The sequence below is a fragment of the Adiantum capillus-veneris genome, chromosome 18, assembly GCF_014529385.1.
Source record: "Adiantum capillus-veneris isolate H3 chromosome 18, ASM1452938v2, whole genome shotgun sequence".
Classification (NCBI taxonomy): Eukaryota; Viridiplantae; Streptophyta; class Polypodiopsida; order Polypodiales; family Pteridaceae; genus Adiantum; species Adiantum capillus-veneris.
The window spans coordinates 74,798,075-74,804,428 of NC_140948.1; the positions used below are offsets into that span (position 1 = coordinate 74,798,075).

Genomic DNA, 6,354 nt, shown 5'->3' on the forward strand with positions numbered 1-6,354 from the left:
TTTGTGGCTCGCACACGGTGTATCGGCAAGTTCCTTGCATTGACACGTGCGACATACGCGCACATTTTTGGCGCCATTGCCGGGGAATGCCATACATGAAGCTCGAGTAACACTCTGTCCTTCTCCGTGGTACAATTTCTATTGTAGGAAAGGTAAAGAAGGAGTGTGTGTGTGTTGAGAAGAGGGATTTGGTGTTATACTGAGTGTGTTTTTTGTTAATGGAGTTTTCAAAGGTTCTGTGTTTATTCTCTGTGTATTAAGGTAGTTAGTTTTCTTTGTTAATAGAGATTTCAAAGGTTCTGTGTTTATTCTCTGTGTATTAAGGTAGTTAGTTTTCTGTGTGCAGTAAGTAGGAAGTAGATTAGTGAGAGTTAATAAAGTGTGTTAGTGTGTAAGAGTAGGTATATTAGTTAGAAGTAGGTAGATAGAGTGTGTGTGTGTGTGTGTGTGTGTGTGTGTGTGTCCTGTCGCGCAGGCCGTGGCGACTTATCCTTTTTTTTTAAAAAAAAAATTAAAGGTAGGACCGGGATCGGAAATATCTCCCAGACCCAAGCCCAGACCCAAACCCAAGCTCACACTCAAGCCTAGGCCTCAGTCGCCTTTTAAAAAAACAAATTTTAGCTTCACACGTAGCTAATATTGATTTTTGAGGACCAACGGAACGTCAGATGTCCGAAAATTGTGTTGTAAAGCTCACAGCGACCCTTTAAGTGATATGCTCATTTCGAGCTATCACACACTTCAATCAAAAAAATCAAACATTAAAAAAACATCAAAAACAAGAAAAAATCAAGTAGAAAACGGGGTGCAAAACACCCACAAAACAAAGCAAGTAACCTTTAAGAGTACTTGCCAACACTTGTAGGGCACCCAAAGCACATGTATCTACGCTCTGGTCGTGTGCTAGAGTCCTAACAACTAGCTAGTGCTTTGATTTACGGGGGTACTCACTATTCTTCCACACTAGGGTCTACGCCCTCGACGGGGACCCAAGGTAGTGCAACCCAAGACCCAAATATAGCAGCTAGCGACTCTTCCTCTGACTACGATATTATGGAAGAGCATCTTACACAAATCCCCGGGGGAACAAATGAAATTGTACCTAGCTGGGCCCAACAACCTGGAACTAGTGTTTTTAGCCGTTTGATGGAAACTTTTAGTAGAGCTACGCGCTCTAAACCTACAGCTAGTGAAGTACACGAAGGGGGTGGGGAAGTAGAATCACCATTCACATCTCCTGTAGACCCCACACTCCCTCAGAGTGTCCACATGGACATTCTACCTACCTCATTTAATGAGGGCCCTACCGAGCTACCACCTTCCAAAGTCGTCTCTAAGGTAGCGGTGACTAAAAGTCAAACCACGGGAAGCAACATTGCATCCACCTCACGGCAACCCTCTAGTTCACCAAGTTTGGACGGGGTATTTCTCAATGAAAATTGGGAATATGACCTACACACGGAGACTTCGACCGACCTATACATGGGCTACACATACCATGTGGGTTGGTTAGAAGTTGTACAATCCACATCTAGTGCCACTAGTCTAGAGGAACAACAACACATGATCTGCAATGTCATCCATAGGATTATCCAGTCTGAGAGGCAAAATCGAGGAATAAACATACCTTCGACGGGTCCTATGCAATTTTTAGACACGGGCAAAGGGAAACAACCCACTCTATCACAAATGGAGACTCCCCCAGTGAGTCCCATCAATCCCCCATATGTTGTTTCGCCAGGGGTCTCAATGCAATCTGAGCCCACAAGTGATAGCTTTACTTTTCCGAGTCTAGCTCATCTTTCCCTGGATGACACCACGGATACCATGCCTACCCCAATGATGGGCATGCCAAGAAACACGCCATGGACCTCATTTGTTAGTAAAGCACCACTACATGGTAGCTCAATGCCTGCAACAGTACCTACAAGTGTGTACCAATCGTATGCACCTATGGCTCACACCATGTAGTCCCTACCCCTCCCATTGTTTCAACTACCTATGCTCCACAACCACAATACACAAGTTCTTATTCCCATGGGACTATACCGGCTAGCATTAACATGTCACATCCGACGTGTGCTATGCCTAGGGCCACTCATATGAACTATGGACCACCACATGGCACAACATCGTACCCAACGTGGAACCCAAGGGCTTCCTAAGCGCCAAGACCAATTCCAATACCTACTCCACATGTAGTCTCTGGAGCACCTCCACCCACGGTGCCTGCTCACTTAGGTGACTTGGCAACATTTGCTCAAGCTATCGGTTGATTTATTGCTGAGAATATGCTTAACGCGCCTGATAGAGAGCCTAGAAGTAAGGCAGTACAAATAGCCAAGCTCACACAAAAATTTAGTGGAGACGGGGATGTGAGAAAGCATATCGAAGTGTTTGAACAAATATGCGATTCTCTAGGAGAACACAATGACCTACATAAGAGCAATGCTTTAAGCCTAACCTTAAGTGGAAAGGCTGGGGATTGGTATAGAACCCTAAGGGTGGAAGGAAAAACGATTTACCCTACTCTTAGGAGACTGTTCTTAAAGGAATACATACGAGAGGGAGTGCTTTGGGGTGTAGCCTCTCAGCTCCAGAAAGCCCAACGAGAGGAAGGAGAGTCGGTGAGAGACTTTATAAGTCGCTTGAAGCATTTGAATTCTCGTTGTAATCCAAATGAGCTCTTCAACAATAACCAATTGCTTGATAGATTCATTAGGGGGTTACGACATGAGGATATCTACAATGGCCTAGTCATTAGAGGTATCACCACTTGGGAAGCAGTCACCACCAATGCGATACAATTAGAGGATAATTTAATGATTCAAGGAGAAACAGTGTCTGTTGAGCCTAAATCTATTAGCTCGCAAGCATCAGGGCATCAGCCAATGACCTAAAGCCTATTGCTAAGGAGCCAAAGATATCTGAGATGACTTTAGCAGATCTCACCAAGGCTATTCAAGAGAGTCTTAGAGACAATCGTGCTCCGCAAAACAATCATATGTATCCAAGAAGGGAGCAGCAATGGTGCTCAATATGCTATGGACCGCATAGTACCAGTGAATGCCCTACTTTTAGAGTAAAATTCAATGGGAACTGCAATGCATGTGGAAGGTATGGTCATCAAGCTAAGGATTGCATAGTATTTAAGCGTGCGATGGCCAATAGACCAACCTTAGCATGGACAGACACACCTCAAGTGCCTGCATTGATGCTGTCCCCACCTCTTGAACAAACAGCACAACATACGGTCCCTAGGGCCCAAAATGTTGTTCAAAAAACACCCTTACCACCTCCAGTGCTAGGACCGCAACGACCACATCCGAGAATCACTTCTGTGAATCAAGTGGGTTGTGAGTCATCTATTTCTTGTTTGGAAGGCTATGAGGAAGATATAGATCATAATATCGCCTATGGGATGGATGTGCTTGAAGAAAGTCCACAATACTACATGGAGGACTATTGGGGACAAGTCAAACATGTATATCAAGTAGCTGCTCTTGCGGCAAGAGGCCAAAATATCAATTACACTGCTAAGAGACCACCTCTTCAATGCTATGAGTGTGGAGGTCCACATCGTGTAGCCGAGTGTCCTATTAGGCTACAAAAGAACGCCACACTAATGCAAACCAATCAAGCGAGCACGTCTACAATGCCGATACTCATGTGTAATCAATGTGGCATAGATCATTTGATTGCCCAATGTCCAAATAATCCAAATGCACCAAATATCACGCTATTAAACTTGATTGAAGTTACCGAGGAGCCATCACCAAGTACACCCGTGGTACCAGTAAACATACTCACACGATCGATGCTCCAAAAACAAAAATATATTCTTGAGGAAAGAGACACGGCATCAATTGCCCAATCTCAAAAAAAGAAGAAAACACGAAGAAAGAGATCGCAAAAATCAGCGAAGTCAAACCCCAGTTCAAAGACCAACATAGGGACTGGTGACGACCCCGTATATATGAACGACGCTGAAGAAGATTCTGATTCAGGTGAAACCATGGAGACCAAAACAACCACTAACATAGAAACCAACAAGGAAGATCTTCATGAGCCACAATGGCCAGGATCCAAAAAGAAGATAGGAACTTACCCAAACCCTACAGAGGAGATTGAGCGAGTCAAGAATTTAAGGAGTTTGGTAGAAGATACCCAAAGGGATCTAGAACCAGCACCTAGGAAGATCCAGATTACAGACACCGTGTTCCCTACGCAGCAACAACCTCACCAAGTCCATAGACCCTTGGACATACCTAGTGTCATCCAAGAAGAAAGTGACTTAAAGTCATGGGAAAGTGGGCGTACTCACTTCTTGATGGAAAGAATGTTTACAGAGGGACTACCTGATCCTATCGAAGAAATGGAGATCCCATCTTCCCCACGTCAAGGGACTCAAGGCCAAAAGGTGCTGTTAAACATTGCCAAATTGATAGATTTCATGTCTTCAGAAGTTAGAACCACCATCATGTCCAAACTATATAAATACCCTGAGCTAGTCTCAGCTCTTCGAGCCTTCCTCAATGGAGAACAGAAGTTTGGGCTACCACAATTTGCACAGATGGATGGAGCTAGGGAGATGCCAATAGAGGAGGAACCGCACATAGATCCACAACCCAACCTAGATGAGAATCTTGTTATAGAAATACCTGTTAACAAGTTGGGACAATACTTTGAGGGTGATGAATCTAATGCGACTATGCCAATCACTACTAAGGGATTAATTGTGAAGGGAATCCTTGATGGTGGCGCTGGGGTTAGCATTGTGACTAAAAATTGTTGGGAAACTATGGGAAGACCTCACCTTGCGACCACAACCATAGTAGTGAAGATGGCCAATGGGTCTATTGTTAAACCTATTGGGATGCTAGAAGATCTCAAGATCAAGGTCCTTGGACATAAAATAAGAGTTACCTTCATTGTTATGGATTTCTCCAAGCACACTATGGCATCGAAGATGATCTTAGGACGTCCTTTCATGAGGGAAGCGAAAATGGTGCACGACTGGTCTAAAATCCATGTCTACCTGAAGTTCCAAGATTCTGTCATTCGAGTGGATCTTGTGACGGGTCGAGCACATCCTCTAGGAAACAGGTTTATAATTGATCATAGATTTGACACCACAGTTCACTCGGCCCCATTGCCGTATTGTTACACGTGTAAAGCGGACATTGATGTTGGGGAAGATTCTCCTTATATGGATGTACTACCTGGGATGACTGAGTCGGACAATGTGGATTGGGTCCACCTAGCAGCAACCATAGACACTTGTGGGAATAGGGGGACGACATGGGTAACACCTGAGGGGGATGAAATGCCTGTACCCTTAAATATGCTACAAGCAATGCATATAGCTTCTGACAAGACTCATCCTCATCTAGCAAGAAAAACATACAAGTGGGTCCCTAAAGCTTCTTTAGCGACCATAGCTAGTGCTAAAAAACAGAAGCCTTGTAAGAAACGTACCACTCGCTCCAAGAAAAGTAAGAAAATGTTGCGGTGGATCCCTAAACGATTATTGGAAGCCCAAGGCTACTATCAAGGAAATGATCAAATTTGGGTGCCAAAACGTAGATTGTGTTCTTACCTGTCACTTGATCCATATGAACCCACTCATGTAGCTCCAAAACAAATCGACAATCGCGGAAAGAAAAAAATCACAGAATGCTACACACCCGCTCCAGAGCTAGTTTGGGTACCAAAGAAAGAACGATTTGTTCCACCTAGCTCAACAAGGGGGGAGTCCCATGAAGCTTCTAGCTCCTCATGTAATGCATCCATAGAGGTAAAAGCTTCTCCACATCGTCGACCTACAATAGTGGACCTCCATAAAGCTACAAAGGAATCCACACCTCCCAGTGTTCAAGAATCACCTGATGAACCACTTCAAGTTCGATCCTGGGAGACTACCTTACCACCCTTGCAACTCGATGAGGCACCTAAGGTAAGAGAAAACTACTGGCAAAAATCTCCACCTATTACCAACTGGAACAATTGGTTTCAAAGGGTGACAAGCTCATTTCAAACGGTATGATCTACCCAAGGAAGGGGGGAGTGTTTACTGACAATCATCATTCACTTGCTTCCCTCTCAACCTTCCTCCCTGACCTCTCAATCTCCCAATCTTAGGGAATGTATATATATAGCCTTATACTCACAAAAAAAATAAAAATAAAGAGCAAGAGCAATTAGCAAACGAGTATGCACAATAAAAGTCAAAACATTGACTCAAACCTACACATTCGCATCCGGTACACTGAAAGAGAAACCTGTGTCATCAAACACCTTTGATCCTCATCACTCAAGTGATGGAGGGTAGGTAGAATTGGTACGATAGGAGTG

At 44.1% G+C, this 6,354-nt stretch overlaps 1 pseudogene; it reads left to right on the plus strand.

The window, feature by feature from the left end:
* Window positions 1-2,822: 2,822 nt before the first annotated feature.
* LOC147435885 (uncharacterized) lies at window positions 2,823-6,046 on the plus strand (annotated as a pseudogene).
* The last annotated feature ends 308 nt before the right edge of the window (window positions 6,047-6,354 follow it).